Source organism: Myotis yumanensis, unplaced genomic scaffold, assembly GCF_028538775.1.
Source record: "Myotis yumanensis isolate MYYU_CA2020_CCGP unplaced genomic scaffold, mMyoYum1.0.hap1 SCAF_3, whole genome shotgun sequence".
Lineage (NCBI taxonomy): Eukaryota > Metazoa > Chordata > Mammalia > Chiroptera > Vespertilionidae > Myotis > Myotis yumanensis.
This window is the reverse complement of record NW_027223754.1, coordinates 38,500,993-38,515,011: the sequence shown is the minus strand read 5'-3', so window position 1 is coordinate 38,515,011 and position 14,019 is coordinate 38,500,993. Positions and strand designations below refer to the sequence as shown.

General features: G+C 40.0%; 1 protein-coding gene across 1 annotated transcript in view; it reads right to left on the bottom strand.

Moving 5' to 3' along the window:
- Positions 1-12,520, bottom strand: part of NALCN (sodium leak channel, non-selective) — a 300,069-nt gene extending 287,549 nt beyond the window's left edge. Inside the window, exon 1 of the mRNA XM_070408640.1 lies at positions 12,310-12,520. The gene's annotated coding sequence lies outside the window, so the exon portion shown is untranslated. The remainder of the gene's footprint in view (positions 1-12,309) is intronic.
- Positions 12,521-14,019: the final 1,499 nt, after the last annotated feature.

Genomic DNA, 14,019 nt, shown 5'->3' with positions numbered 1-14,019 from the left:
AGTCCGACATCCCCCGAAGGGTCCTGGAGTGCGAGAGGGCACTCTGCAAAGTTGCTCTCAGTTGGCAGCTCCTGCGTTGAGCATCTGCCCCCTGGTGGTCATTGTGCATCATAGCTACCGGCCAGTCAGCCGGTCGCTTAGGCTTTTATATATATAAATATGCACAGCCCATGGACATAGACAATAGTGTGGTGAAGGCCTGGGAGGAGTGGGTGCAGGGTACAGGGGGTCAATAGGAAAACACACAAAAGGGACATCTATAATACTTTCAATAATAAAGATAAAATTTTTAAAAATGTTTACTGAGAGCTCATCTTGTGCCAGGCCTATTTTAAGAATGTCATACATCATGTAACTCAATTCTTAGAACTGTTTCACAGATGAGGAAACTTAGACATAGAGATGAGAGAGGACATGAACCAAGACAAGTGGTGTACATAACTATTAAATTAAAATTTCATTATATTATAAAATAGACAAATAATAAAAAGAAAACTTTTTCACCATATTCTTATTCAACCTGGTGATTAGAAATTCTCTTGGCATCAATTATTGTTGTGAAAATAGTACATTTTTTATCTCTAAAATCTGAATTTTTACTATGTGATTCATTTGTAGTTTTTCCAGCCACACATTTGTAAAACTGTGTCTATTTTTTCTTTTTCTTCTTTTTTTCTTTTTTGGCAAAAAATGATCAAACTTCACATCAAATCTATTTAAATGTCACTTTCAGGTTTTTGAAGTCATTATTCATTCATCCAGCCTTTTTCCTTGAAGGTGAGTTCTAAAAATATTCTATTATGCTTTTATTACCTTTACTCTGAATTTTAGGGGAAAAAAAATGAGAAAAAGGCATTTAACTCCAATCTGATGATCTTATTAACAAGTAAATAGAAAGTTGTCTTTATTTCTTAAATATGACAGATTTCTTAGTTTCCTAGAGTTGGTTTTAGTCTCAGAAAGTCTTTTTCTTTCTTTTTTTTTTATTTTTTATCCTCACCTGAGGATATTTTTCCATTGATTTTTAGAGAGAGTGGAAGAGAGAGGGAAAGACAGAGAGAAATATTGATTTGAGAGAAATACATCAATTGGTTGCCTCCTGCACGTGCCTGACCAGGGGCCAGGCTGGGAAACAGCTTGCAAATGAGGTACGCGCTCTTGACCAGAATCGAACCCGGGGTCCACAGGCTGACACTCTATCCACTGAGCCAAACCAGCTAGGGCTGAGTCTCAGAAATTCTTGACTGAATATGCTGAGAATGTGAACACTAGAAAATAATTCCACTTATGACATATGGGTAAAAAATTGTATGTTTTTGAAGAGAATATACTAGAGCAGAAAGAAGGGATTTGTTGAGAGAAATCCTGCCATACTAATAATCCAAGTTCAGAACATAATCAATGGGGTGATTTTGTTTTGTAGTGTTTGTTATCCCAGCAAGGAGAATACCGACTAAATGGAAGTTATCAATAGAATCTAGTAAGTGGTAGCTATTTATTCAACAACAACAACAAAAAACCTGTTTAATCTCAAAGTTTCCAGTAACAGGTTGGGCTATCTGGAGAGGTGGTAAGCTCTTTTCTGGATATTCTCAGAGAGAATGACTACACATCATGGAGTTTGCAAAAAAGACTTCTGGACTGTCTTAAAGTTTGCAATAGATTACAACCCAAAAGACTTCCAGTGATAGAATGTATCACACTCTTGAAGCTGTTCCTAATGTTATGCATTTTATCAATTCTTAGGGTAGGGTGATGGTCCATCAACTACTGTATATAATTTTAGAAGAGAATCAAGCTTAAACATTATATATATTTTTCACTTGCAAGATGATAACAAATGTTTATTGAAAGCTGGCTCTGGGCCAGGCTCTATTCCAAGGCCTTAATACATCTCCGAAATTTTTTAGTATTATTCCTATTGTACAGATTAAAAGTCTGAGGCAACCTTGCCCAGATCCACATGAGCTGACAGCAAGTTTAGAACCCAGTGAGTATGTTTTGTTGGGAGAACAGAGGTAGGGGAGGAAGGGAGAGATGGTGTGGAGAATTTGATTCTTACTTTTGAACCTCAAGAACTTTTGTAAAATTAAAATGCTGTGCAAAAATGACAAATTTCATTTGTAATTTTTTGAAACGAGTAAAATATGAAAATAATTGTTAAGTTTAAACAAATCATATCTAACATTTGCTGAGGGTTTATGATGTGTGAGACTGATGTTCGAGTGAATTATCTTATGTACTTTTTTGCCATCCGCAGTGGGACTGGTTTTCTATTATTCCTATTTCACAGACAAAACTGAGGTTTAGAGAAGGTAGGTGCCCTGCCTGAGGTCAATTTCTGATCTTTACCCCCTAGGTATTCAGCTGTCTTTCCTTTTTTTTAAAGAATCATCTTTTATTTTTAAATATATGTATCAATAATATGTATATTATTGATGTTTTAGAGAGAGAAGAAGGGAGAGGAAGAAAGAGAGAGAAAGATCGATGAGAGAGAGTAACATCAATCTGCTACCTCCCGCATTCCCCCTACTGAGGATCGAGCCCACAACCCCGGCATGTGCCTTGACTGGGAATCAAAGCAGTGCACTCTCAGTGCTTGGGATGATGCTCAACCAACTGAGCCACACCGGCCACGGTTGGCCATGTCTTTCAATCTGACCTTTCCATGCCTTTGTGAATAGAGTCTTCTTTCCCAGAGATCAAAGGCAAGCAGTCTCCAATTCTTGCCTCTCCCAAATCTAAACAGTGAAATTAAGTTACATCATGGCTGCCCCTAAAACTACAATGCCAGTCCTTTTTTAAAAAATATATATATATATATTTTATTGATTTTTTACAGAGAGGAGGGGAGAGGGATAGAGAGTTAGAAACATCCATGAGAGAGAAACATCGACCAGCTGCCTCCTGCACACCCCACACTGGGGATGTGCCCGCAACCAAGGTACATGCCACTGACTGGAATCGAACCAGGGACCCTTCAGTCCGCAGGCCGAAGCTCTATCCGCTGAGCCAAACCGGTCAGGGCCAATGCCAGTTCTTTCAAGCCACTCCCAAGCAAGCCTCTCCTCACTCCCCTCTGTTCATGAACTCTCAGAGGCTAAATTCATCTTTCCTTCTTTCTAATCAGGCTTCTGCTTGGAGACAGGCAGGCAGCTGAGTTGTTTACTCTCTTAAAACCACCCAGGTTCCATATCTGCCCAGTGATGTAGCAGAACAGACCACTTTAGCAGGAGAACTAAGACTCCACTGAAATTTTGACACCTAGGGTCACAGCAACCATCTCCCTGGCCTCGCTCTGCCTCCAAATGCACTTTCCATGTGGGTGCTTCATCTATGTCTTGGCACTTACTAAATCCGGATGTAGCCCTGCAAAAACAGCGTTATATGCATGGTCCAGCCCCAGCAGGTCTTCAAGGGCCACCCAAGATGGGCTACTGAACAAAGGAAGCCAAACATTTCAAAAGACCATCTCCAAAAACAGGCTCTTCTTTCCCCTTTTCCTTTTGTCAACACACTGATTAAAAACAGAAAATAGTTCTCTGCTTTTTATATTAAGTCTACTTACTAAATCCCCAAAATGAAGCACATTATTTTTTTTCCAGTTCTTTCTACAAATACCTTAAAACAGTGTCATTACTTCGGCAAGGATACTGTTCTGTTTCTTTTTTATTTTTAACTGTGAAAATTGAATTTTCTTTGACCTTTAAAAATTATTGGATTTGCTAAAGGAATTCAGGATACACTATGATGGCCAGCCATCTGTTTGTTGTTGCACCCTGCATGCCAAACTAAAGCATCCAAGCAGTAGGAGAGGGAATGAAGCTGTATTTGTGTCACCTAAATTACTGTAGTATTGATTACAGATTGAAGCGATCAGTTTGCACATGTAGGCTGAGCAGCCTCTCTCCAGTCTTTACTCAGAAAATTCAGTAAATCCATTTAACAAGTCCTTGTCTTTCACTTTTAAAAAGGATATTATGCACTTATAATTTAGTGAGTTATTCTAGGTACAGTGTAGGTTTAAAAAATTTTAAAGAAAAACTTCAGAGTTAAAAATTACCACAGGTTGATCATACGATTTTGTAAGGTCAAGGTTCCTAATCTCAGAGTAGTCCCCAAAAGGCTCTCCCACCCAAAGGTAGAGCCTTCGATGATTCTCATCATCCAATAGTGCAGTGAAAGACATTTTATTTTGACAAATGGCTACTATCATTTAAAGATTATGAAAATCAAAAAAGGAGATCATCTATTTTTATTGTGGTTAGTTCATCTTGTAATAAGTTTGCAAAGGTTGGACAAAGAAGGTGAATGGTTTAAAATAGTGGTTTTCAAAACTTTTCCACACTGTACTTAAATTGTATGGAAAATTGAAAGGAGTTATCTATTTTCTGTGTATGTGTGGTTGTTTAATTTTGTAATATGAATCCATAAAGTTTGGCCACAGAAGGCAAGTGGTTTAAAATAGTAGTTTCCATACCTAGATAGTATTATGGTAAGCGAAATAAGTAAGACAAAGACAAATACCACATGATTTCACTTATATGTGGAATCTAACAAAATAAACAAACAAAATGGAAACAGACTCCTAGATACAGAGAACAAACTGATGGTTGCTAGGTGGGAGGAGGATTAGGGGGCTAGGTGAAAAAGGTGAAGGAATTAAAAAGTACAAATTGGCAGTTACAAATTAGTCACAGGGCCCTGGCCGGTGTGCCTCATTTGGTTGAGAGTTGTCCCATGCATCAAGAGATCACTGGTTGGATTCCCAGTCATGGCACATGCCCAGGTTGTGGGCTCGATCCCCAGTAGGGAGCATGCAGGAGGCAAACAAATGATGTTTCTCTGTCATAGATGTTTCTCTCTTTTTTCCTCTCCCTTTCTCTCTCTCTCAAATCAATAAAAGCACATTTTTAAAAAAATAGTCATGAGGCTGTAAAGTACAGTATAGGAAATGTAGTCAGTAATATTGTAGTAATTATATATGGTGTGGGGGTGGGGGGGATCACTTCAGAAGTCATATAAATGTCTAACCACTATATTGTAAACCTGGGACTAATATATTGAATGTCAACTGTATTTTAAAAATAAATGTGTAGAACAGAGTTCATAATATTTAAAAAAATAGTTGTTTCCAAAGACTGCTTAACATTGAATCACCCAAGGGTTTTTAAACATTTTCAACCACACTCATCCTTCACCTCTGACATGCTAAATCAGAACCTCCCAGGGTAGAGCATGGGAAATGGTATTTTTTAAAAACACTCCTTGGGTGATTCTTACACACCTTCCCAGCAGTGGTCCCAACTAGTGATGAGATCACTGGTCCAGATGCTCAGGAGAGCATTTTAATACCTATAGCGTTTACTGTGCATAATCAAGATTGGTTGGGGGGCAGAGGAGGGAAAATAGATAGACTTGTTATAAGCAAAACAGCAAAACAGAAATCTGAGACAAAAATTTTGATGTATAACTATGTATGCACAGTATATTCTATTTTTAACTTTTCTTCAGAGAACTTCAGAATTTCCTTAAATATACGGAATATATTTTATATACAAGAATAAATTTTTGTCTTATAAAAATTCAGAGAATCTTTAAAAAAAGATATTTGTTTTTTCTTAAATATCCTATCTAATAAAAGAGTAATATGCAAATTAACCATCACTTCGCGATAAAATGGCAGCGCCCACAGCCAATAAAGAGGGAATATGCAAATTGATGTGACAAAGATGGCGGCACCTACCAGAGCCACAGAGCTGGACCGAGAGTGGCTGGAGGCTTGGCTTCCTTGGTCACCCCAGCCATAGTGGTGGGGGCCAAGGCAGAGACAGTTAGCGGCCATCAGGCAAGCAGAGGAGGGCAGTTTGGGGCCATAAGGCCAGCAGGGGCGGGCAGTTGGGGGTGACTGGGCCAGCAGGGGAGGGCAGTTGGGGTCAATCGGGCTGGCAGGGGAACAGTTAGGAATCAATCAGGCTGGCAGGGTAGTGGTTAGTGAGTGATCAGGCTGGCAGGCAGAAGTGGTTAGGGGCAATCAGGCAGGCAGGCAGGCAGGCAGGCGAGCGGTTGGGAGCCAGTAGTCCCAGATTGTGAGAGGGATGTCTGACTGCCGGTTTAGCAATCGGACATCCCCCAAGGGGTCCCAGATTGGAGAGGGTGCAGGCTGGGCTGAGGGAAACCCCCCCACCCACACACAAATTTTGTGCACTGGGCCACTAGTTCTACTATAATTTTCTAGTTTAGAATATACCTTTAAATAGCTATTCATTTATTGAAAGAAGGGAAGCAAAAGCAAATTGCCTAGTTCAACTGAGTCAGTTTTTTAAATGTTACTAAAAAGTAGAAAGTTGGTTTTATTTTTTTTTATTTTTAATTTTTAAGTATACAGTGGGGCCTTGACTTACGAGTGTCCCGACTAACAAGTTTTTTGAGATACCAGCTGTCTCTCGGCCGATTTTTTGCATTGAGTTTATAGAGTAATTTGAGTTAACGAGCTCCTTAACGAGTTTCGTCTCGGAACAAATTAAACTCGTAAGTCAAGGACCCACTATATTTTTATTGATTTCAGAGAGGAAGGGAGAGGGAGAGGGAGATAGAAACATCAAGATGAGAGAGAATCATTGATTGTCTGCTTCCTGAACACCCCACCCTGGGGATGGAGCCCACAACCTGGGCATGTGCCCTGACCAGAAATCGAACTGCAACCTCCTAGTTCATAGCTCAACACTCAACCACTGAGCCATGCTGGCCAGGCAAGAAAGTTTGTTTTTAGGTTCTCCAGAGTTTAATATCTTTTTACTACATATATATTGATATACATTGAATTGAGGGATATAGAAAGAATAATTTAATGAAAGGTGTTTCTAAATCCATCAAGCTCTATAGCTGAAAATTTAAATCCCTTATTTACAATGCTTATCTTAATCTCTTTAGCTCTTGAGAGAAATAGTTAAGCAACTTTCCATGCTTGAAAAATGCCTATCCCAGTTTTACATTATTTATGATATTTTTAAATAATTCTTTATTGTTGAAAGTATTACATTTATCCCCCCTTTTCCCCTCATTGACCCCCTCAAGCCTATCCTACCCCCACCCCAGGTCCTCACCATCCCATTGTTTATGTCCATGGACCATGCATATATGCATACAGGGTCCTTGGTTGATTACTCCCCCACACACACACACTCCTCCCACCCCTAACCCTACACCCTCATCCCCAACTCCCCCCTCCCCTGCCTTCCCTCCAGGATTCTGCACTCAGTTTTATACCTCCATGTCTCTGGTCCCACTCCTTTCATCAGTTTATTTTGTTACTTAGATTCCATATATGAGTGAGATCATGTGATACTTGTCTTTCTCTGACTGACTTATTTCACTTTATCTATATTTTTTAACCTCAGACAAATTTTGTAATATATTCAATAGTATTTCCAACCATCTCTGACTTGTATCTTGTCTGATACAGGCTCCCAGAATTTGTACTTTCAACAATAAGAAGTATTATTGATCCTTCCTCTGCTCCAGAAGTAATACATGAAACTGATCTATAAATTTCATAAAAATATTAAAAGAGAGTAATTTTTTAAATAATGAAGCAAAAGATTTACAGCTAACTGAATGATAAAGATATAATTAGTTGTTTTATCTAGGCATAACAAAATAAAAACTAAAATGCCACAATCACCCAAGCTTAAAGTCCTAGATTTATTCTTTACTCATCATTCCCATTCATTCTTTGGTTTGGTCACCAAGATCTGTTAGCATTTGTTCTATTGATAAATCTCTACTGTCTACCTCTACATTTCCATCACTGGAGTCTGTCTGATTCCAGTTAACTCATCCTCAGAATTTCATCCCTGATTTCTCCAATACCTTCCTTTACTGACTCCCATTCTTATTTTTCTCCTATTCTTGACTTCATTCTTACTTTTTGACAGGCTAATACATCCTATAGATAACTATAGATTAACATGCTTTAAAGATCACAGTGCTATGGTTCTTAGTTATTTTTTCTACTAGATCTTAAGTTTTCCCAATTTTTAATGAATCCATTCACATTTCTATCTTCTCTCTTTTCCTCTCTAGTTCTATTTTGTTATTTACTTCCTAAGCTGAAATGATTCCTTATCCCATCTTAGGTCATAGAACCCTTCTCAGAAACACTGCATCTATGGGCCATGTCTTCCAATAAATACACACAAGAATACTTTCAGCAGTACATATTATAAGGCTATGAAAATTAGTATATAGAAGAGGCTTGTAAATACAATTTTCTTAAAGATACTAACTTTCTATTACTTAAAATTTTTCATTTAATTACTTTTGGAACAATTGTTCTGATATTTACATACTTTTCTCTTTTTTTTTTTTTTGGTAGCACTTGCTTATTATGTATTTCTTCACCTATTTTATATTCCCCTTTTGACCAATATTGTTTCATAAAAGAACTGTTCTGGTATATTTCAGAATTGTACATTTTTAGGATATTATTTTTCTGCTTGTTGATATTTCATTTTGGAGAGGATATATCAAGCCAGTCTAAATTTTCCCTTTGGGAATAGGCTTTTTTTTTTTACTAGAATACCAATAGGATATTTTCTTTTAAAATTTTTCTTTCAAATTCAAAGTGTTCAACAGTCTATATCTATATGTTGACCACTTTTTACTCATTTATCCTGGTCCATGATAACTAATCATCAGCATACTTGGATGAGGTCATCTTCATCTAAAAGAAAATAATTATTGCATGTCACTTAGAGCATGGCTTGTGTTCCGTTTGCTCTGATCTCCCTATCAGGAAGAGCATTTGTGTGTCTCTGTTGGCTGTCTTCCATACACATCATCCTCACCCCAAACAGAGTGCTCTTTTCATTTCTTTCCTTTGCATAATTGGAGATGTCTAACTCTTAAGCTCCACATCAGAGATTCCCTTGGCTGCAGTGTTCCAACCTTTCACCTTCTGATTCTCCTGGGCTCCCTCCACAGAACCTCACTCCTGCCCCATCTCTGGACTCGTGAATTCAGTCCCTGTCATCTGAGCATTTTCCATTTTGTGTGGCTTCACTTGCCCTAGTTCTTACAGGAAAATTGCTTCAGAAGTCAAGTAATTCTGTCTTAGCTACAGAATGCTCCCAACTTCCGCCTTCACCCCTTCACCCCAAGCGGTTCTGCAGGGAGCTAAGTTCCTTATTTTTTGTACAACTCTCTTAGAAAGAGACTTGTGACCTGAACCTTAGTTTTACCACTAGTTTTATTAGTCCAGTGCCATCTGTATTGAATCTATGAGAAATGCCTTGTAGTCTATAGCCTGGGAGCGAACAGAGTTCTTCTCCCTGTACCTGTGGGGTGCAAGCTTCTCACTATATAAATTGCTTTGATCATTTATTTGAAGTCTGAATAGAAAAGCAAAAAAGCATAATTATACTCTGGAGCTCAAAACTCCTTTTTCCTAAAAAAAAAACTAGCATTTATTTTTTTTTCCAGAGTACTACTTTTATAGCATTCCTATGTTGATTTTACTCTAAGAGGTACATTTTATCAATATGGATTATATATGAATTTGTTAAAGGGCAAGTCTTTATATAACACAAAGCTCTTTAGTCTAAGCTAAGCTATTATTTTATCTCCTTTTATTCCTGTAAAAGAGGGAAAGTGATCCACAAATAAAAAAGGCAGATCTATCTCAGAAAGCATCTTATTCATAAATATTTAAGAAACCAACTTGAAGATATGCACATATCCATAATATATAATGTGTATGATATATACATAGTAATGTATATATCCATAATTTAAACAATCCATATTCCAGAAATATCATTGCTTTGAATATACCATGAAAAATACAACATTCACTAGAAATAAATCCCTATACTCTAACAATCTATGAAGACATTCATAATGATGAAAAACTAGAAACAGTAACTCTCCAATGACAGAAGTATGGCTACATAAGTGAGGCTGTATTCATGGGGGATAGTCTTCTTAGATAGCCTTTACAATTTTCTAAGTAATAAAATCCTATAGAAACATGAAAAATGCTCATGATAAATATTTAATGGAAAAACCAGTATCAAAATTGTACAATACCATTACTACAACTACACAAAGTATGCAGTCTTTAAAAGGATAGAGCAAATATACAATTATTACAATCCTTTGGTTAGCTTGGTAAGGACAATGGGTGTTTATTCTCTGCTTTTGACCATTTCTGTCATTTCTATCATGTCCAGCTATTTTAAAATTTAAAGGATAAATTAAATATTAAATGTTTGTGCAAAGAGTTTTGAAGGTGCAAAAACTTCTTGCACAAGTCCTTGAGATAGGTAAGAATCATATAACATGATAGTCAAACTCTAAAATGTTGATACCATTTTGGAGGAACAATTCATAATTTCTTTAAACTGAATGTCATAGCTTCCAAATCAAAACTAGAAAATAGCACACTTCACTGTCTATTCACTTAATTAGAGATTTGTCTTTCCTGACAGAGTCTTAGGGTGTGGGTTCATTTATTTCCTCACTGAATCCCTGGCTCCTGGCCTGGTGCCTGGCTTACAAATAGAATATAGTGCTGTGGGTATATGTAATTTTTTTTTCTTCCAAAATCTTAATCCACATGCGATTATTTTCCCCTGGGATAATTTTACATCACCATGAAGATTCTGAAATTATCTCAGCATCATTGATAAGTGTTACTGTGTATCAATGGTGATGATACTATGATGTGTACCAAGATGTGCATGCACACACACATATGTATGCAGAAAAGCAAAGCAAATGGAAAACATTTCAAAAAAATGCCATACCCAAAGAAGAACACGCCACTCAAATCTTCAGTTCTCTAAACTGCAAGCAAATGATACGATTTTGAGTAGGTCCTCTTTTAAAAGTATAACATTTTCCTCTTTTGAATATCTTACAAATCACATCCAAAGTTATAACTACATTACCGCCAACTCACAAGACAGGACTTGTCTTCAACTTCTATGGAGCTTCTAGTATAGACCTTATCAGTGTCAGCATATCTGTTCTGCCAAGATGTCAAGTCTTCTATGAACACATAAGAGGGTCCCAGGGGCCTGATCCTTTGAAAAATGTTCTTCCAAGACTGATTTTTCCTTCACTCTGCTTGGTTTTAGCAATAGCTGGCTCAAAATACACCACAGAGGCCAGAAAAATCCAACACAGAAAGGCCCACAGAATGGAAGCCAACCAGTGAGGAAACAAATGTTTGTTGTAGAGATTTGAGAAGCCATGGTTTTTATTTAGAACTGCTGAAACTTAATCTCTGAACGTAAAAAAAAAACCCCACTCCTGTTGAATGTCTGCCTCAATGGTAACAGCCATAAATCTACCCTCTCCTCTTCTACTTAATTTCAAATGAAATCACAGTTGTAGCTATGAAAATTTGAGTCATAAATTTTTAAAAATAGCCACCTGTTCATTTCTGATCCCTATGAAAGGTCTCCAACCTTAGCCTTCTTATGCACAATCACCGGCACCCACCTCCCATTTCACCACCAAGGAAATACCGGCCTATTGAGGACCTATGGATACCTACACACTATTAAGACTATGGCCCAGAGGCCCGAACTTGTGAGTGTATAAGTAATAATACATTCCCTGAAAAATTATGCCTGAGATTGGAAGTTATCCCATGATATTTCCAGAATTTATCAGGATCCGTGTTCAGAGTTTCCCACCATTCTCACAGGGGAAAATTCCAGGCAATAGGATAGCCCCCATTGCTCAGGGCTCCGGGCCCACCTGGAGATCCGAGCCTGGAGGTCCACACCAGTTTCTTAAGGGCTCAAAGACAAAACGGTGTTGCTTTGGCAGCTCAGCGTTTTGCTTGCTGTGTGGCCACCCTAATGAGAGCTGCTCAGCCAGGGCAATTCATCAAATGACTGACATGGAGCCCAGAGCAGCCCGCAGGAGCAAGGGCTGGGACAGACAAGGCCCAGGCCCCTCCTGAAACCTGCTGGAGTCGGTCGGTGCTCGACCCTGCGCCTTCCTCCTCAGGGGCAGCCGGGCCCCCGAATCCACCCCATCCCCAACCACCTGCCACCCCGATGCCCGCGGGAAGGCCGAGGTCTGCGGGCCCGGGGCTGCCAGCGCCCACCCGCGCGCTTGGAGGCCGGGGCTGGGGGGCGCATCTCGGCGGCCCGCGCCTCTTCCCCGCCGGGGGTGGGGGCGCCCTTTCCTCCTCCGGGGCCGGGCCCTCGCCCCACCCGTCCCCGCCCGCCTGGGCCCAGCCCGGGCGAAGGTGACCGACGCGCACCCGGGCTGCGGGAGGCCGTGACCAACCTGTGACACCAGCGCTCAGAGCGGTCATGGTGCGGCGGCGGCGGCGGCGGCGGGGAGGACGGCGCCCACCGCGCGGGGACGCGACCCGCACCTCCCGGCTCCCTCCGCGCGCCTCCGGCCGGGGCGGCTCCGCGCTGGGCGTGCGGCGCGCTACTGCCGCCGGGGCGGCGGGGCCTGCCGCGAGGGAGGTGGGGGGCTTTTTCTTTTAAAAAAAAAAAAATCAGAGTTGACTCTCCCGCAGGGGTGGCCTTGGGCTGAAAGGAGGAACCGCCGCGGAGGCTGCGCGGCAGCTGGTGGGGAGCGGGAGGGTCGGTGCCAGCAGGTTCCTCCTCTGGCGCCGCTGGCAGCCTCAGCAACAGCTGGGCTCTCCGCTGCCAGCTCCTCTCCTGGTCTCTGTCTGCTCACTGAGCTCGGCCCGTGTGCACCACAGACAGACACACACGGGGCACACGCCAGGCCGGTGCACAGGGGTCAGCAGGTCCATGTGCGTGCGTGGTGCGCGTGTGGGGTCTGGTCTTACTGGACACAGTATCTGAGGATGCTGACTGTTTCACCCTGGAGCGTGAAATTGCTACAGAAGGAGTGCATCAGTGACACTTAGCATGAGTTTTCTAAGCATGTTGACAATTGTCCTTAAAATTAAAATATTTTGTTATGTGGATAAAACTGGATGTCCATTCAAAAACTGATAGTTACCTCCATGCACTGTACGAATACCCCAACAGGAAACTGCGTCTGATGTTGCCTGGGCGCCTAGCAGAACAGGTTTAGGGAGACCTGGGGATCTTGAGCACCATGTCTAGGCCCAGGGGACAATTGTCCTTATTCGCACTCCCTGGAAAGTTGACTCTGGGGCTAGCATCCGGCCTTGTAGTCAGATATTAAACTCACCCAGGAACCCTTAACAGTGGTTAACATCATACACACACAGGCACATAAATAGAGAGGGAGAGAGAAGACTGAATGAAGCTCCCTCTAAAAGAAGAACCTGAACACCTGAAGAAAGAACAGTTCCATATACAAAATGATATAGCCCAAGGGATGGAAGTCAAGTCACACACACACACACACACACACACACACACATTAAAGATGTTTTTTCTGGTTACATGTATTTAATTGTTACCATCTTAAAAAATCCTATTCACAAGCCATTCACTTCAAGCCATTATTAGAGCTATTTTATTGCCCATATTAGCAGTTCTAATTTAAAGACAATGTAAAAATAATCAGCATTTCATAAAACACATGTGAATATTTCTCAAATTTCCAGATTTCAGAAAGACCAACTATATAAAAAGTTAAGTTTTAAACAAATGATAAATCATATGGAATTATTTAAATAACAGAAAATAGAAAATAATTTAAACAATGGTAAATCTATAAACAATGTATATAGAAAACTATTTACCAATTTATTTAATTATCTTAAGTCACCGCCTTCGATTATTTGACCTAAATGCCAGCTTATTTCAGTTTGTACCTTAAAAATATATAGCTGTGTAGCATTCTTTGGAATTCAAGTTAGAATGACCCATTAGAAAATCATATTGATGAAATAATTCAAGCCAAGATATTTAAAATTTTTTGAATGAAGTGATAAAGACAGCAGTGTCCCCAGTCTCAGTACCACTCTTTGCCAATCAAGCATTGCAGACCCTTCTCTGCACATGTCTGGTATGTCATATCTCTAATTCAGGCTTAGGAACC